Below are 27,277 nucleotides of genomic sequence, written 5' to 3' on the forward strand. Positions count from 1 at the left end.
CACGGAGAGCTGGGAGGCCCCGGAACACCTGATTTTGCATAAGCAAAGGTGCAGATTGCCTGCCTTGGTTGTTGTCTCCAGCAAGGAAAATCGAGGTGGCAACCCCAATACTTCTCTGTGGGTGTCTCCATTTGAAACAGTTAAAAGCAGTGGGACTTGGAGTGCCTGATGCCCTGCTGCCTGCATGTATCTGACATCATAGTTTCTCTCACCATAGTAAGCTGGCTAAATTAATTTTATTTTAAAGAAGTGAAGCACTGAGACTGTGCCTGACATTTTCAGGATTCCGGGACACTGTGTTCCCAGATCAATATGCTGATTTAGTAACATAACTTCTGCTCAGGAAGGCCATGTGACACTCCTAGACCCATCCATCTTAGTCTAGCTTTTCTATTAGAGCTGTGCAAATCCTTTTGAGGAGAGCAAGTGTGATTTTAGAAGCTTCCCATTAGAATGGAATAGTGTGAAATTACAAACAACTCCCACTAATACCAGAATTGAAGATACCCCTTTCCTCTCATATGAGTCTCAGGTAGGTCCTTGTGCAAGACCAGCACTATCTTGCTAACAGACAGGCACACACGTAGCCAAATGCACAGATATAAAACCAAGAGCCTACTGCCCGTGAGTGCTTGCATATGCAGATAAAGAGGGTCCCCTTTAAGCAGGCACTTACTCAGATAAAGAAATGTGCTTGAAAAGGTAAAAGGGCACCGAAAGTACCAAGTTTATGTATTTAAAAGCCAAGGAGATGTTTAGGTTCTTTGCAGGCTTAAATAGAATCAGAATAGTGCTACAAATGTAGCTTGAGTTTACATGTATGAAAACTAGCCAGATATCACTTCATCACGTAGCTCATTTAAAAGTTATCAAAACTGCTTTGTTACAGGTTATTTGTGTTTGTGATGCTCACAGAAGCAGCACACTGAAGTCAGTGGCTGTTGTGTCACTCACAACGTGATTTTAGAATGCAGATCGTATGAGCAAACTTTCTGTTCTATTATTTATTGGTAAAAGAAGAAAGAAAAAAAAACAAATGCTACCCTCATTTTCTGGGTTAAACTGCTCAAATTTTAGCTTTCTTAAACAACACCATGCTTAGAGGTTATACCTCCTTATGCTTACTTGATACTGGCAGCTGTACCTCCTAACAGTGCTAGGAAAATCTTAAGATATTTCTTTCAAGGTACATCGAAATTCCAGTTTAAATAATGAGACTGCTAGTTTAACTTCCTCTTCTAAGCAGGAGAAATTAACATAGTAATTACATTGATTGTAGCGATGAAGCATCATGACTTCTAGACCTACACTGCTTGTTTCTGTGTTATCTTAGCTTTGATTCAGGATGTCTCAGTAGCATAGTGCTTAGCTTATAGGGATATTTGCCTGACTACAACTTTAATAACAGGCTTAAGAGTGTGCTGAAAGAAATCTGCTCCTTGCCAAAGGCTACACTTTTTAAAGTGCCTTTCCTACTCCGTGTAGCCAAAGTACTCTTGAAGATGTTTGTAGTGGAAATGCTGAGTCACAGCTTGAACCAGTGATTGAGCACCTGGTGGGAAGGCAGGGCCAAGCCAGGGGAGCTCAGGTGCATGCAATGGACCTGAGTGACCAGAAGCCGTGTAGCCAGGATCCCCCCCCTTACTAGACCTCGTTTAAGGGTTGGTAGTGGAGGTGAAGGTATTTCTCTGGAGTTCCCTGCATGCCTGAGGTCTTTTGAAGGTAAGTAGCTTCTTTCCATTATTTCTGTGCCTGCTGCTGTTGTGTTAGAGCAAATCTGCACTTGCTGCAGCCTGGTGTCTTGCTGCTTTGCTGTCCTTGTTGTTCTTTCCATCATGTTCCAATGTTGTAATCTTTGCATGCTGCATAATGTCAGCTGACAGAGCCTGATGCATCTGTTGGCAAAGGAACCCGAGTTTGAAAGATGGCTCAGCTTTGTGGTTTTGTGTATCAGTCCACTTTAACCATGTGTTTCAAGGTTAGAGCATTGGTTTTGGCCTCGTATAGTGGTATGGAGATATTACACGCGCAACATGGAAATGCTGTAATCCGTTGCTTTCTAAAAGCCACCCAAAGTACTGCACCGTAATCAAATAGCGCTTCTTGATGACACTGTGTGCCTCAGATGTGTCCTGAAGCACACTGACTTATTCATGTCATCCAGGGGTGCACAGCTAATCAGCAAACCTTGCTGAATGGAGGGCTTGCATATGTGCATTTTTTTTTCTGTGCTTAAACAGCAGCTTTATTTTAACAAAACACTCGCTAACAATGAAGCTGGGGACACCCGTTTGGTCTGTCCCTGTTGTTCACAATTAGGTCATTGCTGTGGCTGTGTTCTGGACTGCAACCAGCCTGTGGTTAGCTTGTCTCCCTGAGGGAGCAAATAGGCTCGTTCCACCCACTGCTTTAGGTATGGTGGAGGATGTCATTTTTCACTATGCTTATACCATTAAAATATCCCCGTTCTCTTCTGTTGTCTCTTGAAGTTTCTTCTGGGAGACGTTCTCTTCCTGACTTGCACTTTCTGGGAGGGTCCCAGATAATGGTTTCTCTCCCATTACTCCTGGAGTTACCACCTGAGTGGGCTTCTAGTGTATAATGCTTTACCATTCCCCTTTGTGTTCCTCTGGCTCCCTGTCTGTCCGTGCTACCTTCCTGGCTCACGCTGGGCATCCAGTGGTGAATGCTGGCATAATGATTTGGACACCTTTCTGCCCTGCCAATTATAGGAGCTGCTCTTCCGTGCTTTGGGGTAACTTGTCTGTTGTTGCTCAGCTAAAGAAAGCAGTTAGTCTCAACTTCTCTCTCTTTTGTTTTGGTTTGCAAGAGGTAGAAAAATTTTGGTGCACCTTTTTGCTTTCATTCTGAGATTAATGAGGTGTTTGGATAGGCACCTGTGTGCAAGAGGCAGATGGCTTGGTCTTTTGCATGGGCATTACCTCAGTACCCATCGCTACTGCTAATGAATAAATTAAGTTCATGGTAACTTGGTGAGCTATGCTTCCCCTCATTGTCAGTGTATTATTGCTCTGGGCCTATGAATGTATCCTGTAGCTCAGGAAACAATGGATCAGCTTCAATACTGGCAGTATGTCCAGTAACCCAAATATAATTGCTGCACCTTAATTTGCAGGAATCTCATGTTTAGTCTCATCTGATGTGTTTTATAATGCTTTTCAGCACAGTTAACTTAAGATGATTTATTTTGTAAGACAATTTTGCCAATACTATGATTCTTGGAGTGCTGTGTTCTATACCATAAATAGAAGCTAGCATATTTATGCCTTCTGAAGTCGGTGAAAGTCTGTCTGTTGACTTTCATGGGGCTCTGGATTAGATCTTTAATGAACATCTCCTGATATCATTATAGGAGCAAATATTGGAACAGCATCATGAAAACTTCAGATTTAGTTGATATGGAGGATTTATTACTTTTTTTTTTTTTAGAACATAAAGTAGTTTGGAAATTGCTTCTTGAATGACTTCACCTGCTGCTCTGTTCATGCTTGTCCCACAGTGACCTGAGCCACCTAGAAGAATATTTTGTCAGACAGGAGCTGAAACAAAGATTAGGACAAAGGAAGGGGCCACATGGTGTAAAATCCAGCTACGAGCTTCGAGGCAAGCAGGAAACAAATTGCAAATTCAAAAATCAAAATCTGAGTGCACCCAAAGAGGTGTGGAATTCCTGTCAGCCTCAAAAGCTCTCCCCCTAAGCATGGGGTTTTGAGTTGCAACACCCAGAGAGAACCCCAGAGTCTGGAAATGTAAACACGCAATTGATAAGGCAGAAGCCACAGAATTAATGAATCCTGTTAGTTTCCCACTGCCCCCACCTTGGACTAATTACTGCAAATTAAATGCTGCACTTGTCAGGCACAGCAGTTTGTGCACCATGTATTGCGCTAGGAATTATTTTGGATCAATTTGCACAATGCAAAAATAGTGCAAAAATATTTTTATTTCAATTAGTGGTAGTTTTACAGCCATTAAAAGATTTCTTTAATAGGCTTAGACTCCCATGGCCCACACAGCTGCATGAGGTCTGGCTTGCATTTAAAGGTGGGAGAAAATACAGTGGGAAGAGAGACATTTAACTGACTGGATTTGCTTAATTAACCCCCACCCCATGTGAAAATGCCAAAGCAGGCTGATGAATTATCTGTCCCTTCATCACAGGCCAATCGCTTAATTGCAAATTATCCCTAATAATTACGCAGTCAAATAACTGCTGGATTTATATTTAATGAATTAGGGAGCCCTTAACAAGGATTTAAATGGACCCACCAGGATTACTCAAAATTGACAACTATCAAAGGGCTGGAAGCTGCTACTCATGCTTACGTGGTGGAGAACCTCGCTCTGTTTCCTGTTGGGTGATGTTTTTCTGTTTCCGTCACTTCAGCGGGACAAACTGAAAATGGGAGATGACTGAAAATGAGAAGGGGAATCAGAACCAGGGAGGCTGCAAAGGCAGGGCAGAATATAGGACCGAGTACAGAAACCCTGCCTGTGCTGAGGGAGATGGAACTCTGCCAGACAACACAGAAAGGGTGCGCTTGTCCTCGGTGGCATTCCCAGTGGGGACAGCAAGGTCTGCCCGCTGCAGGCCAAGAGCATTCCCCTTGGGGGGAGGTGTGTGCGGATGCAATTAGTGCTGGTGCAAACATGGGGCAAGGGTTTTGGTACTCGTTTTTCAGTTTTGACAGCAAGGGGAAACATAAAGGCGTTTTTTTTTTTCCCCTCTCCTTATTTATTTCCCTTCCTCCGCTCTCTCCCCATAAATAGCTTTCTCTCTTCAAATTCCCTTAAATCACTCAATATGTGGGATGTGTTTCATGGCGATGGCCACTTGTCAGCCTGGAAACAAGACATATACCTTGCATGTACCTTGTTGAAATACGAAACCAACTGAGAATAGGAGTTTAAATATAAAGCTGTGTCTGCTCATAGATGGGAGAGTAAGATTCAATAATTGAATAAGCAATAGAAAACTTGAAAAGTGAGGAAGGAAATAAACTGAATGCAAAGGAGCATGCAGAGGAGAGTTAGATGACGCATGCTTTCTTAATGTGGTCTAGTTAGATTAAGGTGACTGAACTGTTTTTGAAATGGAAACTCAACATCTGTCTGTTCCTTATCTTTCTTCTACCGATGTCCAGTCCAGATTGGAAATCAGGGTCCCTCTGTGCTTACAACAGCAAAAACTCTAACTCCGTGTCTCCCCACCACCATTGCACAGCCTCTCTGCAGAAGTGCTCTCTTAGCTCTGACTTCCTTTTTCATTCCTATGTTGCCTGCTCTTTGTAGGTCATGTGTAAGCAATTTTTTCTGCTGCTTTTTCTAGGAGGGTAAGTAATTAACTTGGAGGAGAATGGGAAGCTCTGATTTCAGATGACTTTGAAAGGCCTTTTACTGAGATTTCTGCAGTGTGCCTCTTCCTCCTCTGAAATTTCTCACTATGGATTCATGTGTGAGAAGTTGATATTCTAGACATCAAAGTCCCAACTCATATCATTCTTGATTGTGAAGCATCCTATCTTATATTATACTCCTAAAGGGACTTTAATGGTGGTGAAGTGAGGCATGAGGAAATACTGGACTGTTTTATTTTGCTTGTTTTTGTTTTCTAAGTGCCTGAGCTCTGTCTGCATACGCTCTGCTATGATGGTTTTCAAATTTTGCTAGTGCAATCAGTGCCTGAAAATTTCAGATTGCACTTATGTCCTCTAGCCACTGAGCTGTTATTGGAGCTGCAGAAACACGGCTGCATTTCCTGGCTGTCAGTGACCCCAAGATTGGTGTAAATTGGGCTTGTCATCTAAAATCTGAAGTTCTTCAAAATGCAGATAATTCCCAAAAGAAAAATTCAGCAGAGTTAATCATTTCCATGGATCGCTTTGAGTACCTTGATAAGTCTCTGGGCTGTTGTTTCTCTGGTAGGTTTGCTCCTAGCGGTGTTGTGAGTGAATTAGCACATTAAAGTTGATGTGAATCTCTTCCTTGAATAAGGCCTTGTAGGTAAGGGAACATTACTGGCTTTAATGCTGTGATCTTGTGAACCCACTGCAAGGCACAGTGTGGTCTTCCTCTTTACAAAACAACAACTTGTCCTTTCCCGAGTATCTCATAACCTGTTGCTTCAGAAGTTGGACTCAATGATCCCTATGGGTCACTTCCAACCTGGGATATCCTATGATTCTACAAAGACCTTGCACTGCCAAAGCAAAGTGCTGGGTTTAATATGTAGACCAGATGCGAGTAATAGGAATGGGGAGGAAGGCTCACCTGCCTATCCTTTTATATGAACAGATAATTTTTTTGTAATTTTGTATTTGATGTAATTTACCCTATGATTTACCCTTCTCATTCAATATTAATAAGAAAATGGGACTGTGTTTTTCCCATCTGCTCTTTTTAACCAGAATGAGTGCATCTTCAACTTCTCCATCTCCCTTGTCATTTGTTCAACATGAGGACTTCTCCAAGGGTAATACTAGGCACAGACACCGTACTTCTTAGGATATTTTTTCCATCCTCTGTCTAATGGGGATTTTGTGGCATCAGAAATACCAATGTAAAAGAACCTTTTCCTCAACCTAGGTAGGAGCATGTTTCTCAATGAATCTTCTTTACCCATGTTCTTCGTCTTGTCACAATAAACAATCAGCAGTCCCAAAGAATGCTGTAATTAAAATATCCTGGAGGAGTTGTTGTTGTTATGGATACTGTTAAGTGTACTGAAAAGTGCCATGGGTTACTGAGAAAGAAGAAATACTAATATGTAGTCTTTTGACATTACTTTAACCTGGGGAGACGTGGAGGGGGAAGTATATGAAATACAGGTATGCATTTTTATCCAGCTAACGCATCATGACTGGAATACAGTGTGTTTCTTCAATGTTTTTTTTACTCTTTTTAGAAAGTATTTTCAAATAGCATGAAACCCACCGCGTCAAATGGGAATTCGGGCTTTGAATTTCACCACCTTCATTGCAGGTTCCTCTGCAGGCATTCTCCTTTGGAGGTCACTCTCCACAGCACTGCTCCAGGCACCCCGCAAGGGCCCGGTGGGTGGGTGAGCAGATGGAGGGATGGAAGTATGGTTCAGCTGAGTGACTTAGCTGGTAGCATGAGGCCCTCAGCAGCGGAGCCAGAGCTAATGCCTTTGTGCTTTATCACCTTCGGATCCAAGATTTGCCACGCCTCCTGCACTGTCTCTTCGTTTCCTGTGACAACATTCTGGATGGGAATTTGTCAAACACCCTTTGAAAGTCCAAATAATCTATGTCATTTGGTTTTTCACTCCTTGCTCTCACTGACAGCCACAAAGGATTGTAACAGATTAGAGAGGACGTTTTTCTGTCTGTTTTTCTTTTCTTTTTTCTTTCCTTCTTTTTTTCTTCTTAAAGAAGAAGGACAAGTTTGTCTTTACCATATTCTCTTTATAGCTTCAATCACTATTGCCTGTACTAAAGTAAGGCTGCTTGCTCTGCAAGCCCTGTTAGGCGTGTATGTATGTGTGTATATATATATATTTGTATGTATATATATCTGATATTACTTTATAGCTTCTTTGTTTCTAAAGATGTCTTTAAAAGCTTTGTTAGGAAATCACTCTTGGTATCTGTTCAGCCACTTTATTTTCCAGGTGTTTTTTATATCCTTTAATAAAACCAATCCATGTTGTTAATTTGACACACAGTTTTCTATTTTGATACCTTTATCCCTCATTTTACTTCACCTCACTGGAAATTAATGGTTCAACAGTGCTCATTGCTGTGAATGTACATTCAAAGAATCTTTCACACAATACAGTGGTTCACTCAAGATGTAAAGCATAGTTTTGCTTCTACAACCTATTGCAGTGTGTCAGCACTGCTGGCGTTGTCCCTCATAAAGAGCAGCGTTCTGCCCAGTCATTCTGTAAGATGTATAAAAGCAGATTGCAGGGAAGAGAGGAAAGTAACCCTGGGACATCCTAGGAAGCCCTGGGAAGACCTACAAACAAAGGTAATAAAAGTCTGGAATGAGCTAAACGAAAGGTAAATGTTGAAAAACAATTGACGTGGTGAAAGCACAGAATGGACTTTCAAGTGCAGTGAAGGCCTCTCATATTGGAATGCCTCATTAAGCGTCTGCATGGGAGTTGAGCACGTAAGTACCTTAAAATCTGGACCCAAATGACTTGTATTTTAAGCTACCTGAAAAAAAACAAAGTGATTTGCTCTTTCAGAATACAAAAATATGAGATGAGCAGTTACTTTCTGCTCTATGTACTTAAGATTTGTCTCATCAATCTTAAACCTAAGAAATAATAGTGAAAGTGTAAGCTCTGTAGAGCTTTGTACTGGCCTGTTCTCAGAAATAGAGTGAGAGGGAATGCTAGAGGTCTTGCCTTCTGAATTAAATACCTTGTAAATGGTGGCTGCCTGCTGTGAAGCGTTTAGGCTCAGAGCAGGAGCAGAGCTCTGTAGGAGTGTTCCTACACTGGCCAGGTGGATGTGTGCGTGTCCTTGCCTAGGTGGGGGCATGTACTAGGTTCAGCCTTGAAAAGTTGACAGGCTGGGGCATAAGCACCTGAGCTGTACATATATACTCTCACCCAATTGAGTTTTTTAAACTTCTTTTCTTTTAAAATGGCAAAAAAAAAAAGCTCTTTTCTGCAGTTCCAGGCACAACAAATTGGGAGTTTTAGAAAAAACTGCTTTTGAGTTATAATACTGAATTCAATTAGGAACTGGAAGGAAGAAAAAAAGCATTCCAAAGGTACGATTAAGCATTAATGCTAAAAAATTTCAGCATATACACAAAATTGTAAGTAGCTAGGAATAAGAATTTAAAAACTACTCTGCCCTCTCTGCCGTGCCACTGGTGGTGTTACTGTGGCATTGCAGTAATTTATTGTTGCAGAGCATTCCCTCCTAGAACTGTCTAAATATTTCAAGGAGTTTCAATTACATATTGCAGAGGAGCTTCTTAAAAAGTATGCAGGTTTGCTAGCTTTGCTACCTTAGAGAAATACACGCATAGAAAAGCAAACAAAACCAGTCAGAAAAAAACAGTAAGAAATATACTGTGTTTAATTAAAATATCAGGTTTTGGCACTTTCGTGTTCTTGTTAACCATGACTTCTTGAGGATAAAAGCCCTGCATAAAATCCGTTAAATGTATAGATAGGACATTTTTTTTTTCCTCTGAGCTTTGTTCTGAAGGCTTGTGTTGTCACCAAGGGGGGGCGGGGAAGGGGGGAAGACAACAAAACCAAGTATATGCTGGCTCTCCACCTTCATATGGAAGTTTGCAGATATAGTTTCCTGGCTGCTGCAACAACAGAGTTGCTACTTTCAGCACAAAACAACTGTTTGTGCTCCAGGTAAATCTAATAGCGGTTTCAAGGAGTGTAACTAAGAATAAGAGGATGGCTTGGATGTGTCAGTAAGTTGTTAAGGGCCTTCTCCAGCTCAGTGACTGGCCACAGTCCTGTACGACATGTCTCTCCAGTGCGGTGCAAAGTACTGCACAGCAGTGAAAGGACACCTTGAAGCTTCAGTCTGAGAGGCAGTAAATGGTTTCAGTCATCTAACAGGCTTTAGTTGAGAGCCAAATTTTCCTTGTTTTCTGTACAAATGTGGCTTTTAGGTCACTGTGATCTTCTTTGCACTCTTCTGCTGGCTGTTTACTAAGCTACGTAAGATAAATGATGTGTCTTGGTCTTTAGAAATAAATATGTTTCCTCTCTAAGTCAGGACTGAGCCCACTACTGGTAGAGTTAGGAGCTGGGAGAGGGTGAGCGTATTACCATGGGAGTAGGTAATAGAGGCCTATTGGTAGAGTAATGCAGGTATTTTGAGTACCAGGGAAAACATGCTCATCCCTTGTTGATTTGTCTTATCGGGAAGTTATCAGGGAGCAAGGATCCTGGGCACAGTTCTGGGCCTTGAGGACAGGACTTGATCACATGGGTCCATCCATGCTGGCACCAGAGTAATTTCTCCCACTGAGTATTCCCAAGGGATCTGCACTGCAGAATGTACAGCCATGCTGGTCTCTTATGTAGGTATGATCAGTCTAAAAGTGTGTTCTAAGTTTTTCTCTGAATAACACTAGCATTCTTCTAAAATCATCCAGCAAAGAAAAAGTAGCTGAGAGCAGTGTGTGGCTGTTCATTTATTTTTACATTCTCTTGCCGTGTGGTCTTGGTGGCAGGACCTAATGCTGCCAGCACCCTAATGCCGAGCATCTCTAGGCAGGCACTCACCTTGTCATCCCAGATCGAGCTGTTTTGTATGCCAATTAATTCTAAAGAGGGCTGAATGGGTTCAGGTTATGGTATTGATAGTAGTGAGGTAACCAGGTGAAGCACCAGAAGAATTTGAAATTGCTAGGTGAGTTATAAGCAATGGGGACTCTGGCTTATTCTTCCTTAAATACACTGTTTCTATATTCCCTTGACTGCAACTAAACTGCAGAATATTTACCTGCCTGATTGTTGTTTGTAAATCTAGGCTCTTTCCTCCCCATGTTCTAAATCTTCCTTAGATTCTGAGAGGAAAAAATAGCATACAAGAAAGTGGCTGTAAAGCATTTCTTTTCTGTTCTGCTTCTCTGCGTAGAGCTTTTTGTGGCACTCAGGGGTGCAGTAGGGCTTGAACAGTCCAGACAGTGTGCCAAACAGTATTCCTGTAGGACATCACTAGAGATCCCTGCTCATAAACGCTGCCTGCAGAGCTGTAACCAGAGAGAGAGGGGGAGAGAGAGAGGTGATACAGGGAGGACACAGAGGTGTGATTAAGGGCTTCCAGGGAAAGCAGAGAGGGAAAACAATGGAAAGGCAGGGAAGATGGGAAGCATAAACATTCAAAGGCCAGACTGAAAACAAAGGGGTTGAAATAGGAAGTAAAGGAAAAAAGGTAATTGCAAGCCTGGGATGATGTATGAGAGTGAAAAGCTGGTCCAGTCCTAACAACCCTGTGTGGAAGGTCCGAGAGCTGGCTAGCAATCAGCAGGCAGAGGCAGCAAGAAAAAGGGAGAGATGGAAGAAAGAGGTTGGCTGTGAGAGCAAGAAAATGTGCTGCTGTGCTTTGTGAGGAATTGAGAGTTGTTGTGCTGGGAAGGTCTGTTTGGTTGTAGGCAAAATGCTCAGAAACCTACAGGGAGAGGAGGAAAGGGTCTTGTGCAGGGAGATGGAATGATGAGCTGCTCACAGTGAATGTTTTAAAAAAAGGAAAAAAAAAAAAAGGGGGGCAGCGAATTCATTAAGAACTGCTGGATGCTGAGCACAGGTGAATTTCAGTCTGCTTCTTTCAGAATCTGAATGTGGATTTAAGGGCGCAACTTACACATGAGAGGAAAAATGTGGGAAGCCTGGCCTAGTTCTCCCTTCTTTGCTAGTGTAGATCTCTGGAAATCAGAGCAGATACCTGAATGGTGGGAGGCTTAGCTTACTGCTTGTGCAGTAGATTGTCACGGAATCAGTTTTTCATTCTTAAAAACAGAAGGAATATCTGAGACAATGGAAGGAGGATTTGATGGAGCTCGTGCAAGGCTTGCTTGCTCAGAATCAGCCTGAGTGTTTATAGTTATGGGTCAGCTTCACCTTGTTTCCTAATGAATGGTTTGAAAACCTTTTCCCATTTCTGTGAAATGCTTGTATACTGCTAATGCTCTAATCTGTGATATCTTGTTACACTCATAATTTATTTCTACATCTGACTAGCTTTCCTCAGATATAAGCTAAAATCAAACATGAGTTCTATACCATCTATGGTGATAAATAGCAATTTTATTTCAGGATGTTATTTATTTGGCTGTGTCTGAACAGAGGCTAAAGAATCCTTGTGGTATTAAGAGGCTCTTGAAAATTTCAGCCGGTTCCCTTATTCTGACTACTGATGTCATGAAAAATCAGAAGTGGGCTAAGTGAGTAGGGCTGGCTGGGGGCGTCTGAGGGTTGCATTTCTTCCTTCTTCAATTCATCATGACTTCCATTACATTACGGATAAACACTCATTAAAAACAATGAGTAAGAAAGTGATGGCTGAATTTTTCAGACTTGGATGAAGTGAAGAATTACTTTAAAGATATTAGGAAACACAAAGGTTTAAAATGTGACTGTGAGCATCCAGAGGCACATTATATTTCCTCTTTTCAGCTTGTGGTATTCAGTTTCATGACTATCCCATTTCAGTGACATTAGTGGGACAAGATCCCTATGGGTATAGTTCTTGTTACTTCAGTAACATCAGTTCAAGTCAGCATCTCTATGCAGATGAGAACTTGCTTGGTGAATTTTGTGAGGTTTGTGTTAAACACGCAACAAGATGTGGCTACTGTCATCAAATGGATGTGCACTGGAAGCTGGTGTGTCATGGTTTTGTGATTTTCGGTTATTGGTATTCCACATCATAACGTCATGTAGTGGATATACCTGGTTCTCAGAAGAGAAGGACTACTACATTCCCCACGGTACTTTGCTCCTTTGTTACCATTTCCAGCCGGAGGGAAAAGATAAAAGCTCGCAGTATAAAAACTTGCAGATCACGAGACCTCGTCCCTTTTTCCGCCGTCTCTCGTCTTGGCAGCACCTCGCTCTCCAGCCGTCTTATCGTCGGTAGTAGAGTAAGGCCTACCTTGATTTTGGGACATTCTCTCTCTCTGTATTGGATTTATCAGCTTAAATTGTAATTATATTGTATTACAGTGTGTTGTTTTGCATTCCGATATTTTATTTAGTAAATTAGTTTTGTTTCTCCTCAGATTGTTGCCACTGTTCTTTGCTCTCAGGGCCATCTCCTTACCCTTTTCCCCTTTCCCCTTTTCCCGGGACGTGGGCCCGTGGGTCCCCCGTCCCCTTCGTCACGGAATCGGGCCTAGCGCCCGTAAACCGTTGACATGGTGCCAAGTACCGCCAAAATAGTGCTAGCTGCAAAGTGCAAATAAGGCAGTCCTACAAACAGCAAAGGCTCTGAGAGGTGCCTGTGTGGGGAGGGGTGGGAAAGAAGGTCGTGAGTGGGGAATATTGTGAAACAGCAGCTAAGGCTCCTAGGTGTACTAGTAAAGCACTAAATGTCCCCAGAAAAGCAGTTCAGCAAGCACCTTTTTATGGAGTTGAATGAAGTGTCCAAAAGGGAATCTAAGCAACGATCAAATGACTTTATTAACACTGCTTGATAAGCAAGCTGACATTGTTTGCTAACCTAAGTAAGGAAGCATGAAACTGTTACCAACTGTTGCAGAAATGTGAGGAATATTACAGTCAGAGCATAAAACGCTGGAGCTACAATACTGGTTTCATATGAGAGGCCAAAAGAAAAGGGGGACACTTAAAATGTGTAGCAAATTTAAGACTTAAGAGTCGTACAGATAATTTGGAATCCTTAGTTTAGGAATTGATGGTAATGGGCATCATTTAGCAGTAGGACAAGAGGGAATGGCTTCAAGTTATGCCGGGGAGGTTCAGGTTGGATATTTATTAGGAATAACTTCAAAGCAGCGGTGAGGCACTAGAGTGTCTGCCCAGGGAGGTTGTGCAGTCATCATCCCTGGAGGTGTTCAAGAAAAGGGTGGATGTCGCACTGAGTGACATGGTCTAGGGCGGTCACAGGCATGAGCTGATGGTTGGACTGGATGATTTTAATGGTCCTTTCCAACCTTAATGATTCTATAATCAGAGACCTGAGCTGTGAACAGGGTTTTTAGATCATCCAGAGTTAACTCCGAAAAGCAGTAAGAATGTGTGAGGCCATGGAACAGCACCAGACTAGCCTGTGCAGATAGGAAAACTACAGCAATGCTCCCATGGATCAGGGATGCCACCCAGCCCAGGAGCACAGAAGACAGAGCAAAGCTGATGGCTCTGAGAAGGCTGCCAAACATACCCTGGGCTCTCTGCACGCTGCCTCAGCATGCTGTGCTGTGTGCATGAGGTGGTGCTCAGCAGGCTGCGAGAAATGATTCGGTAGCCTTAGCTCAGATCCACCACAGAAATGCCAAGCTTCTTAAGCTGCTTAGCAGGCTTGGTGAAGAGGATAATGATTAACTGTTTATTAAAGTCAGCCCCTCCAGGTCAGGATGAGGGATATTGGTAGCAAGAAGGCTCGCGCCTCTCTTGCTTTGCCAGTGCCTTTTATGCAGATAGGGGGACTTCAGCCTTCAGGGTTACAGCCACTAGTATTAAATTTACTTAAAAATATGAAGTGGCTTCATTCTGCTCTGAATACCACTGTGGGCCATTGTGAGCTTCCCCTCTGCAGTCTGAATCTCCTTAAAGTTAGACATGCACTGGGTTCTGAGAATAACTCTGCAGGGGAATGCAGTGTACATGTCAACTTAATTAAATGAATTTGTTTAAAATATGATCGATGGTGTGTGAAATTATATAATTATTCTATAAATACACTTTGTTAATTAATTAATATTTTAATTAAAGGGTAATTGGAAACTCTTTGCATTACTACCTCTTTCGAGGGATGTGAATGTGTCCCTCTTAGTAACTGATTAGACCAAAGAGGGGAGGGGGAAAAAAAAAAAAAGCATTAAACTGGAAGCCCAGGAGAGTCTTAAAAAAAAAAAAAAAAAAAAAAAAAAAAACCACAGATGACAGCTATGTCCCAGTTTGCCATAGGGAGAAATTTGGCAGCCCTTTAAATTCTTCCTTCCTTCTCAATCAGCCTTCAGTTTTTCTAATATTTTTCACATCTGTGATTTGGGAGGAGTAATTGCATCCCTGGGAGACTTGCCTTGGAATATCTCCCTGGAAAACCAACTTGGAACAGAGCAATGTGGACTAGTTGCTGGTTGGGAGCTGGTAGTAGCAGTCTGTCTGAGCTAGGCAGCAATCCCTCTTTCTCCCTCATAATCGTTTTCCTCCCATATCTTTCAGTTTACCTGTTTATTTTGCTGCTGTCTGTATTAACAAATTCTGACTCCCTATTACTCACTGCCAAACAGCACTGCAGCCCTCAAACTACTTTTTGTAACTGCTGGTGTGGAATAAATGAAAAGAAATGGAGACTGGGAAGAGAGAAATGACTGTGGTCCTTATCTTGCTCCAGGAAATTCGTATTTAATTCACACTGAAGCCAATGGTATGTAGAGAACAAATTTGAGCCCTGTCTGTGGAAAAAATTATCAGGAGCTCCCAAATTAAGGCTGTGATTCTAGACATGGGCATTCAATGTGAATTCAGCTAGTGAAAGCAATAGTCAGGGTGCTGCTTACACGTCTAACGTGAGCTCACACTTTTGTTTGCAGTTTTAAGGCACAGACTCATAGAATCATTTGAGTTAAAAAGGACCCATAAAGACCAGCTGATCTAATGAACAGAGACACCTACAGCTCCATCAGGTGCTCGGATCCCCTCCAGCCTGACTTTGGCTGTCTCCAGGGATGGGGCATCCACTGCCTCTCTGGACAGCCTGTGCCAGTGCCTCACCACTCTCATTGTAAAACACTTCTTCCTTGTGTCCAATTTAAATTTCTCCTCTTTTAGTGTGAAACCATTTCCCCTTGTTCTGTCACACCAGACCCTGCTAAAGAGTTTATCCCCTTCTTTCTTACAGCCCCTCCATTTGACTGATGTGATCCAGGAAATCCTGGGCGGTAGATGGTTATTTCTGTGTTTCAGTCTTCTATTTAGATGGCAAACTGTGACTTTGTGCAGCTATTGCCACCTTTCAACTGCTTGCTTCCACTGAACGCATATAAAGCTTGTGTGTGTTGTTCTACTGATAGAAAATGCCAATTCTGTGGGATTCCTGATGTACCCTGCAGTGTCATACCCACTGTAGACTTATAGTGTTCAAAATGAAATCGTAGTTCAGTGCAGTGATGGTGCTTTAGTGTGTGACGTGAGAGGAGAAGGGATTATAAGAGGCCAGTGCAGAAAGAACAAGGAACACAGTAACTGGCACAGGAACTGACTAATAGGAGATCTGAAGTATTACTGAATTCCTGATAGCAAAATTGAACTCTCTTTGTTGCATCCTCATAGAAAGCTCCTCTTATTTGCGTTTAAATTCAACGGTGAATCCCCCCGCCACGCCTGAGCTGTTCATGCGTGAGCTGTCAGGTGCATGAGAGCTTACATCACACGCCATGCCGCTGCATAAAATTTTTAAACCTGCCCTTGACAACCAAACAATTCAGCAACCTGGCCGCGAGCTGCAAGGATCAAAAAGTAGGACAAAAATTACAACTGTTTATACAGCTTTGCACAGTGCCATGGCAATAGTTTTTGCAAGAAGAAATATTTACTGAGTAAACATAATTTAGAATGAGATATTACGTCTGTTTCTTCTCTGTGGGGTCTACACTGCTGCAGAATCCCAGACTTTTACCTCCATGAGTCCTGTGTTTTTCTAAGGTACAGGAATCACTGGCTAAAGAGAAAGTGTCCATGATACAGGGGAAAAACCAACTTGAATAGGCAAGAGGGAAATTTAATGTAAGTACTGTTTTTTGTTGTTTTTTCTATACTGCAGGTTGTTTAACGAGATAATACCAATTAGTACCAACCATGGCATTGTTTATGATACTGACATCTGCCCAACAGAAACCGGCCTGAAAACATCAAACTTATTTTGCAGCTGTCTGTGAATAATCATTAGGTGGTTACAACTTTCAGTTGCCCAGTGGGAAAAGGTTCCAGTGCGTTAAATGGATGAAAAGTTTCAAAAATGTTGCGGCAGGAATTTTCACATGAGGCGGTCGGCTGAGGGCTTGTGGTCCTTCTTTTGCATTAAGCATAAGAGCACAGTGAGTGGTCTATTCAGCAAGGCTGGAGAAAATCTGGGATGTGTGGTATCTCTGTTCTGACTGGAATTACAGGCCTAAACGTATCTCGGAGCTCACCCCACTGGCAGCTCTGAAGCTGTGCCTATTTATCTCTAGACTGATTTTTTTGCACCAAGAGAAAACCGATCATTCTGGCAGAATTATTACATTCAGGAGCTATCTAAATGTTGAGATGATATTGGTCAATATCCATTTTGCATCTTTTTATATCATCTGCAGACGTTCAGGTTTGCAAGAAATTTTGAACCTCCAACCTTCGGACCTCCACCTGCAGGAAGACAGCTAAATAATTGCCTTGATTCTTCTCCCAGGAGTGTACATGAGCCAGTGCTTGGTGAAGCCCATAGCCATGCAGCAGCTCTGGTGTTTGAGCTTCCATGTAACTGAATAAAAATGAAGTTAGATGATACTGGGCGTTCACGTGGAGTGTCTTGAGATATCTGAGTACGTCCTCAGCTAAGTATAGCTGGCATTGTTTACTATATAGGTGTAGACTTTCGTTTAACTCTAGAAATTTCTCCCTAAGAATGAATGTCTCCCTGTTTCCAATTGCTGCCTTAAGTTTGGAAGGGACAAATCTATGAACTACTTATTGAATGCCCAAACTAAGAGATGAGTCAGAATACATGAGGGCTGTGGCGGTGTGCGCTTCCTAATTTCCTCAGTCTCCTCCTGATGACGCTAAAGGGGTTGGGATTCCTTCCCATTTAAATCCAGGACAGCCACTTGTACAGGGACTCCTGTCCATTTGCACATACCAGTGCCTCAGTGCAGAATTTATACCTTCTTACACATCATCTCTGAAGTTAGTTCTGTTGGCCTAACCAAACCTGAAGAGGTCTAATGTGGGATAATTTATGTGATGAGAGGCCGTAAGGATGTGTAGCAAGAAAGACGGTGGTCAGAAGGTTACAAGATGATGCAAATTAGAGTGAGGGATAGCCTACTTCTACTGGAATACTTCAGATTCATATGTGAATTTGGCCCTTAATGTCTGATGGAGAAAGCAAGGCTTCATCGTTATTTAATGTTGCTGAGACAGATTTTAAATATGGACACTTAAAAATTCCTATACATCTGATTTTAGAGGAAACTGTAAAATAGATATGATTCTTGTTTTATTTTTGAGTTGCATGCTGAGAAAACAATGCACTCATGTAGATATGAGCAGAAATCATTGCAGCCTGTTAAAACAAATTAGGAAACGTGCTTTCAAATCTTAATATAATTTCTGGAGGAAGGAGCCTCTTGACTTGAATGGTAAAGGTCTGAAAATGGTCAGAGAGAGTCATAGAGCTAAGTGGGGATCCCAATTACAGATTAGCAATAATGCAAATGTTGCTGCAGAGGGACCACTCAGCTTCTGCAGCTTGGGAGCTGTGGCGGTGAGCAGAGCGCAGGCATAAAAACCTCTCTTTCATTATTGTTTTTAATTATCTGCACAATGACAGAGCTGGAATACCTGCTGCACACTGAGGCCCTTTGTGCGAGCTCATCAGCAGAGGCCATGCAGGCCAAGGCCTCTATTTTTTGCTTTCTGGCAGATATTCAGCTGAATTTTGCTTTCATGCTAATGCTTTTCTTTCCTATTTTCTCCTTATCTTTGCTGGCTATTTTCCCTGCTCCACTGAACGTAAGTAACAGATGCAGCCTTACGTGACGACGCCAGGGCTTGGCTATCCAGCTGCAGTCCCTGAGTCCTCCTGTGCAAACCTAACACTCTTGGCTTGGTAAGAGAAAGGTAGGGTGTACTGCTGAAAACTAAGAGGAGAAGCAAGAGCTGGCAGTGGGAGGTTTGCTTTCTTTGCAGAGATTCAATGAAACTCATCCCTTTTGAGAAAATCACCATTACGTTGCAAGGTTTGCATCCAGCTATAGGCTGCGTTGTTTGAGACCATTGTAAAACTTACAGTAGTGCTGTGTACTTGCAGGGAAACGAAAGGAAATCTGGCCCAGGCTTTTGACCCCTAGGCAGTGTTATTGTTTGTAGGAGGGTAAGAGAGAGGCAGAACAAAGCAGCCAAGCCATGCTCCAGCATGAGCACCTAGCTGCCCATGGCTGAGCCTCTGCCTCTAGTTCAGCATCATTGGGAGGAGCCTGAGGAATGATTAATAGCAAAGGTATGGCAACTTCTTGCAGATGCTGCTGAGGCTTGCATCAGGGGTTGTGATAATGAAGGTGCTCCTCATTCACCTGAGCTGTTTTTCTGACAGCTCTGTGCCAGAGATTCATGTGGCAGCGCATTTCTCTTGTTGTAGACACGTGAAAGATGGCGTTTATGTATAAGGATGTAAAGCTCCCTTTTTTTTTCAATGGAGCAGCAGGCAGAGAAAAGCAAGAGTGACGCCTGGGAAGAGCTGTGTGGGTGCAGATAGGTGGGAAATGGCAATGCTGGCTAAAGCCCTTCTGGGTCAGAACCAGATGTAAGGATGCGTCAGTGGGGAGACCAATGCTGCAGAGCACGTGCCTGTTATTAAGTGAGGAGGAAGTGATGAGTCAAGTCATCGCAGCAGTGAACTCCTCTCACAAGAAGGGACAACTGGAGAGTAGCACAGGCCTTGGGAAGACTGCACAGAAAACGCACCGTGAATAAATGTAAATCAGCTGGCCCCCACCGTGCATACCCCATGGGGGAATGAAGGGACAAGTGCGGTGAATCACTAATCACTATTTCTCAGAAATCATTGAGAACTGTGGAAGCTCCAGAGAACAAGAGGAAGAAGCAAAGGTGAAATTCCACTCTGAGCCCGGCTGGGCCGAGCAATTAAAGCCTAGTCAATCCAGCAGCGCTCCTCCGGGAAATAACGCAGCGAGCAAGCGGAGGGGAAAAATCTTTGAGAAAAGAGGAAACGATGAGTGGTGGGGGCAGGGGTGGCTGCGTGCAGCTCTCCTGCAGCTGACAGGAGGGCTGTGGAGCGGCTGCCTGGAGGTTCCCGTCGAGCCTTGGGCTGTGATTTGTGGCTCTGTGCCGCTCTCTGGGCTGCTCGAGGGCGATGCGTGGGGAGCATGGTGTGGGTACAGCTGGAGGCTCCCTGTTGGTGTGATGTGAGGGAGAATCCTGCAGAGCTGAGCAAACTTTGCTTTCAGAATTAATAAGATGTTTAAACATTAGCAATAATTACTATTATAATGCTATATACTGTACAGAAACATACCAGCGGCACTGTGCCATTTAAGTATCTTCATGAATACGGAAAAAAGGGAGCAAATTTCAGGGGGCAAAATAAGTGGTAAGGGTTGGGAAAGTGTTTTAATTTCCTACCGTAGCTAACCCATTTTTCAAACGTTTTCATGAGGTTATTTCATATTAAAACATCTGCATGGGAAGAGTGTGCAGGTTTCAATTAGAGCCTTTCTCTGAGCAACCAGAGGGTCTGCCCTGAACCCCAGAAGCCTTCCTAGCTTAAACACAGCCCATATCCATCATCTCTCTGCAGAGCGTTTAAGCTCTGATAGAGCTTTGCCAAAATCCTTTTACTGAAAACAGTTTAGTGAATTCTGGCTACCTTGGATTGAAGGTACTGGCGTAATTAGATCTAGATCATGGTTAGAGACAGGCACAGCTGAATGTAGGTGTCCTTTGTGGTCAGGTTTGATTGTAGCTGGGTCAGTTTTTAGATTACAAATGCTCTGACGTGGTTTATTGTGCTACTGTGTGCTTGCTGCTCCCAGCGTGGGGAACTAGTGGGAACAAAGACCTGGGAGGGGGCAGGGTGCTGGCGCCTGGGCAGAGGCAGCCAGGGCCCCTGTCAGCATAGGGGCTTGTGTGGCCCTGAGTGCGGCCGCTGCCCTGTTTACGTGCCTTTAGGATTTGTCATGTTTGTAAGTCAGGCTGTAAGACAATTTCAGTTTGCTTGTCTTTCACTTTTTTCTTTTGCAGGCTATTGCCTTTGTTCATTTTTATTTGTTTTTATTTTTCTGGGGGGGCAGGAGAAGGTAGTGGAAAGTGAAAAGGAGCTGAGTTGGTTTTTTTTGTGTATTTATTAATGTGACTCTAAATGGCTGCAGTTCAAATGCAACGAAATCTGAGTGATATGGCAAACATAACAAAGGAAGAAATATCAGGAAAGCCGGATAGCAGGAAAATAAGAGTAGGAAAAGTAATAAAATTGAGAATCGTATTGGAAAAAGAATACACAATCCTTTGCGTGAGGGTAGAGCGCTAAGGAAGAGAGGAAAGGCACAGAGAGCTCAGATTTCTAGCAGGTGTTGAGCCTGATGCACACATCCTTTGCACAACAGCGAGTGGCTAAGCAGGGAGAATACAAAGAAGCATGACTGACATAAGCACAGTCACCATGCCAATGAGCACAAGTGCCTGTATATATTAATAGGCCAGAGGGAAGATGTGAATGCAATGGCAACGTTAGCTACCAGAGGTGAGCTGTATTGTCAGCAATATATGGATGCGGGGTGGGAATCGGACATCTGATTTCATCACTTGCTGTCTCTGGGAGGAAGGGCTGTCAGGGTACTTTAAGAACATCCTTCCAAGGACAGCCTGAGCGCTCTGAGAGCTCAGCATTGCCAGAATCCCAGCAGTCCTGTGCCTTTGTGGTAGCTGGGGACAGATGCTGGAGCATATCAGCAGGGCAGCCCCTGTGGCTTGGGGTTATGGAGCTTGGAGTTAGGAACTCCTGGCTGCCGGAGGGACTGCGCCCTGCCTGCTGTGCTCTGGGTTCAGTTTCCCAGGATTTTGGCTCCCTGCTTTGTGCCTCACACAGGGACAAAGAGCCTAAGCTGCCTCTCCCCAGTTCCTCATCAGAATGGCTGACTACCTTCCCCAATTCCTCCTGCAGTGTGGCTGTTCTCTTTCCTCGTGGTACCCTGGCCCTGCCACCTCACTGTGTGTTAATCACCACGCAGTCACCATGTAAATGCCCTGTGATGCTTTAGCGCTGGGGACAGCTACTCTCAATGCTGATTGACATCTGGGCCTCCACTGGCAAACTGGTTTGCTACCATAAGGGTGAATGGATATGTAGATAAGCTGCCAAGCTTTCTTAAACATTTCAGAGTGTATCTCTATGTGTGTATCTACACATGGACTTCTGCTGCGCTCCACATGGGACACCGTTTTGCTTGCTGAATGGGCACGGTTTCTGCCTTAGCCACAGCTCTTCATTCACTGTAATGACTTTTCATCCCTTCCCTCCAGTGCTTCAGCTCTCTTCTGCAGGATCTGCTCTCGTTTAGTAAGTGGAGCCCCATTTTTCTGCTTTGCACCTGTGCCGTTTCTTTGCTTTGCAGCCTACTGGTAGAAGCCATTTGCCTAGCGAGACCGTGGTTGAAGTGTCTCACCCAGTTTTATCCTTTCATTCAGCCTTTCTACCTGGCTGCTAGTGGCTGACAAGCATCTGCCTCCTATTTTTTTTTCTTTCCCCAGTCTGTCTTCCAACCCTTTTATTCCCTGCTAAAAGGTTCTGTGCTCCGTTTTCACACACGTTACATAGCACCTGGGAGCTAGAACAAATCTGACAAGTGAAAATGTGGAAACTAGATAGTTTTGGATACATTTAGGTGCATAAACAATAACTTTATGCCCTTTTAATATTTGTATATAATCTGGGGAGCTCCTGGCCTTGGTTACTAACACCTGAAGAGATTCTTGGCTAAACTTTGAGTTGCTCATTTTTTACGGTTGTTCATTTTCCATCAGGTTTATGCAGATCCTTGTGATTCCTGTCTTTTTCTCTTTTCCTCACGAAGATGTGTAAGGAAAACTTTTGGAAAGTTTGTTTGTATAGTGCAATATAAATAAATAAAGAAATGGTGGGATATGCGCTGATATCTTAGTAAGTAGCGGAGAGGGAATTTAGTAGGCTGGAAGAGCTTTCTAAAGCCCTGCTCAGTGTTTCACATTTCATGATTCTTAATGACAAATGGCAATTGTGAATATTCATGAATTTTTCCCTGGGTTAATGTCATAACCTTTGCAGTAAAAAGGTGGTTTTCACTGGTAATAGCTACCTTTCAATTTATGTATGCGATAGCCCCAGAATTAGCATTCCGAGTGTGAGAAATTAATTTTGCTTGTTTGCTGGGGTGGGGAGGGGAAAATACATCTTAAAAGTGTGCCCTGTTGTGCCTTTATTGAAATGATGCAGTTCTTTATTTTCAAGCTCTCAGCTTTTCTTGCCATGTTTTTAGACTGCTGGGAAAGGTGTCTCAGTTAAGCCTTTCTGAAGAGGCAACTCCGTGTGTAGTATGAAGAATTTGTTTTCCTTCCCAAACACGAAGAATTTGCCTTTGTTTGTTTCTCCCATTTATTCTGATCATTAATTTAGTATTTTATCAGTAATTACCTTATATCCTTTCCCCTGGTCAGTACTCACTCCTCGGCTGCCTTTTCCCTGCCTATGATTGTATTTGGTGCCTTGCAGTCATTACGTCTTACTGTGCCATGCTGAACTGGACGTGCCCTTTATCTGTCCATAAGCCTAATTTATTCAAATCATTTTAAATTTCCTTGCTCTGTGCACCATTTTACACTTATGTGCTATCAGCAAAAAATTCTGCTTAAATAATTATATCCCCTGCAGGCCATTTATATAAAAGTTGAACAAAAGTGGGTATTTTGCCAGAATTTGGGAGCACCGCCTTGTTCCTGGCCCACTAGTCACCTCGAACCATTCTGGTTTTTGGATACACTGCTTCTTGTCCCACAGATGACTTTGAAGCTGTTTGCAATCACTCTTTCCTCTACTTGCCGATTTTACCGATCAGTCTCTTTGTGAGGCGTGACACCACGTGAATCCCTACCATGTGGATAAATTATGCCCATCACTTCACTTCTGCCTCTCCATTTAGGACAGTGCTGTAAGAATTTTAAGCACATTTGACAGACACGATGTGAATCCTGGCTGCCTCTCCTTCCCCAGACTGTATATTTTTGTGTTGCATAATCCTGTCCCACATTAATGTCTCCAATATCCGTTCTGTGGCTGCAGTTAGGATTACTGGTGAGTAGATTCCTAAATCCTCCCTTGATTTAAGAAAGAGGGGGAGGAAAAAAAAAGCCAAAAAAAGAGGGGGAAAAAAAAAAAAGCTGGAATAACTACCTCCTAGGCATCTCAGATACGCCTTCCTCAGGAAGCTATCAAGCAGTATTACTACAGGTTTTCCAATTTCCCTTGCTATTTCCTTCCAAGTTGTGAGATGTAGTTAATCTACGTCTTGGGTCCTGTCAACTTTTAATAGTTTTAATTAACTATCTACCTGTCCAGATTGGATCATAAAGTCTTTTAACGTTTCATTTTTTCTCCACAAGAAAATGCCTCCTTGTTTCTGGGTTGTGACCTTCAGCTTCTTCTGTAAATATTCGGGCACCGAATATTAATTCAGGCTCATTGCGGCGTCAGTCTTGTCTGTCACTGTCTTCTCACTCATGTCCTCTCACAGCCCCACAGATTCCTCCCCTGGTTGTATGCTTTTAATATATCAAATGAAAGATCTCCATTGAATTTCTTCACATCCTTGCCATTTTTTTTTAAGCATTTGCCACTCCAGAATTTCCTGCCAGTGTTTATAATTGCCCAATTTTGAATGCGATGTCATCGGCAGACCTGCTAAGTAATATAATAATAATACAGTAGAGGAAACTGAAACCACGGTATGGGCCCAAATGACGGACTTGTCTGGAACTGGATATGCTGAAGTGGAAGCAGCTTCAGTTTTACAGTGTGTGGAGTGAGAGCAGAACCCACCCGTCTGTGAAACAGCTCAGAAATGAGCTGGGGCTTTTAGCGTGGAGTGGCTGTGAGGCTGCCTAGTGCACGGAGCTCCAGTGTTCTGTAGGGTTCTCACTGGGAAATCTGAAACTTGCCAGAACACCTTTTGCTTAAGCTTGGATTTCCTCAGGAAAATAGAAATTCTGCTCCTAGTTCTGAAATAAATTCCTTTTTCTTCCTAGAAGATTGCTTTTTCTGTATGACTATGCTAAGGTTTTTGGTGGCACCTGGGTGCATTTCCTTGCTCAGTGCTGTTTCGCTGGGTGCAAACACGGTATAAGTGGGGTAGAGAGGCACTACAGGAGCTGTTTTAGCTTAGCAGTCACTACTCCTACCCTTTTTTATACCTTAATGTCCTAAATCATATTCTCTGTGTTGCTTAATACCACATCTGGCATTCTTCCCTTCCTTGTCGGTTTATGTACACATTAAATTAGAAAGCAGTCCTGTACCAGATCAAGCTTTGCTTCCTCCGCTTAATGTAATCCACTCTGAGGTCTAGATAATTAAACTCTCCCACCCTTGCTGCTGTGGTCTTTTACATGTCTTGCTCCATACATGCGATTCTTCTCAGCTCCTTCCGCATTACGCTGTGCCTAATGTGTTCTTTTTGAACAACTCCAGTGTGGGTATGAGCTGTATCACTCTCTTACAGCTGCATTTATTCTGGGCTTCAGTTCTCAAGATTGGCCAGGCTCTCTTTTGGAAAGGGGACTCTGTTGCTGCATCCTGCCTGCCTCCCTTAAACAGCCTTTTGGATACAGGGGTATGGAGAGACTTCGTATAACCTGGAGGATTGTCTGGGTCTGACTGCGCGCACATCAAAACAGTACACAGGGAAAGGTTCATGGAGCTTTGTCCTCTTGTCCTCCTCTCCTCCACTCCCCATCTCCAGCTCTGATTTCCGGCACCTGCATTGAGGATGCTGGATCTCAGTGGTAGCCTCCTTTGGAAGACAGCCTTTTTTTTTTTTCTCCCCTCCCTCTCTCCCTCTCCCCTTCTTCAGCCATCACCCTTGGTGCAACTCTGCGTGGGACTCCCAGTACCACACACCTGGGCAACGTCAGCAGCAAGAGGGTAGGCTCTCCCCCATAACAAGTGACAGGACAAGAGGGAATGGCTTCAAGTTGCACTGGGGAGGTTCAGGTTGGATATCAGGAAGCGTTTCTTTTCCAAAAGAGCGGTTGGGCACTGGAATGAGCTGTCCAGGGAAGTGGTAGAGTCGCTGTCCCTGGAGGTCTTCAAGGAAAGGGTAGATGTGATACCTGGGAACTTGGCTTAATGGGCAACATTAACTGTCTACCTAACACCAAACTAAGTGATCTTAGAGGTCTTTTCCAACCTTAATGATTCTGTGATTTTAAAATAGTATCCATAAACATTTCCTAAAATTGTGGAGTCAGTCTCTTGGAATTTGCCTGTGTAAAGCCATCCTTTCATCAGTCCTGCTGGAATGCAATCTCACAGTGTGTCTTAAGGACGTCTAGACAATTTGCTGGGTTGGGCACTCTCTGTGAGACTGCGTTAGGAGTGAGAAAAGATGGGGGAGAAAACGAAGATATCACTGATACACTGTGACAAAATATGCTTAGCTCTAGCCGATGCTTTCTCAATTGAAATTTAGAATTGTTCCAGTTTTATTTCAAAATGGAAATAAGATGTTGTACTAGCATACATAGTTGTTTTCCCAGCTAAGCTTTTTCAGTCAGCAAAAGCTTAAATAATGTAAAACGTGATGTCACTTGAGAAAAAAATTCCTGATCCTCTTTGTCATGTTCTGTAGTGGAAATAACACTTAACAGTTTTAGAGATTTAAATACGTTGTTATAGCTGAGGACATGACTTGCTTCCAACTTACTCTGAAAAAGAAATACTGATTTTTTTTAAAATTTTGCTTTCAGTGAATAAGTCTCACCCAGTGTGGATGTTTTTTAGTGCCCACAGGGTACTAAATATTGGTATTTATGTTAAAGTGCAAGCATTACATAGCTGTACTTTCACATGACACTTCCTGTTTCTTTCCAGCATGGGAAGACGGTTTTACAAGGTGGCTGTGTGAGCAATAGCTGCCTTTTGCCTCAAGATGCTATTTAGAGGCCATAATAACAAGCAAAATTTCCTGAGATTTGAGCACGTTGTGTTTGGTGAGGATTCTCAAGGAAGGAAATACTTGGAATGTTGTTTGTGTAAAAATGACATCGTTGGAGTCTTCTGTGTGGTAGACAAGGTATCCACAGCTTCCTGACTGCCCACCTTTCTGCCATATGGTCAGAAAGACTCAGGAGGTCCCTGCTGCCTTCTACTACTCAGCTCAATGCTGAGGCTTGAAAAAGCAGGCTTTTCCAGGGAAAGCACCTTCTCACGGTGTCCCCTGCCTCCTTCTTCCCAGCTGGCAAAAAATCAAATCATGGGCTGCGTCCTTCCGCCCCTGCCTGTGTTCCAGAAAGAGCCAGCACCTGTGTTCCCTGAGCAGGTAAGTGACTCCAGCCACTACACTTGCCAGCCCCCCGGGAGGCTGACAAATGAAGCTGTGCTCCTGAGTCCCGAACATATAATTTGCCACATGCAATTTGTGTCGCATCATGCCTAGCTGGAGCTCTACTGTCTGGAATACCCAAAATATATCTACAAATAGATCATGTCATGTCAAAAATGAAATGGAACTTGATAGTAATTGTGGACTGTATAATTAGAAAGCAGGAATCAGAATGTATCACTGATGGCAACACCTGGAATACCTGCACAAA

The 27,277-nt window shown here is 43.1% G+C and overlaps 1 long non-coding RNA gene across 1 annotated transcript; it reads left to right on the forward strand.

Moving 5' to 3' along the window:
- Window positions 1,088-27,188, forward strand: LOC110397455. The gene is made up of 3 exons (XR_002437793.1): window positions 1,088-1,722; window positions 26,556-26,757; window positions 26,920-27,188. It is a non-coding gene; the product is annotated as an uncharacterized LOC110397455 (long non-coding RNA).

The sequence above is a fragment of the Numida meleagris genome, chromosome 4 (assembly GCF_002078875.1).
Source record: "Numida meleagris isolate 19003 breed g44 Domestic line chromosome 4, NumMel1.0, whole genome shotgun sequence".
NCBI lineage: Eukaryota > Metazoa > Chordata > Aves > Galliformes > Numididae > Numida > Numida meleagris.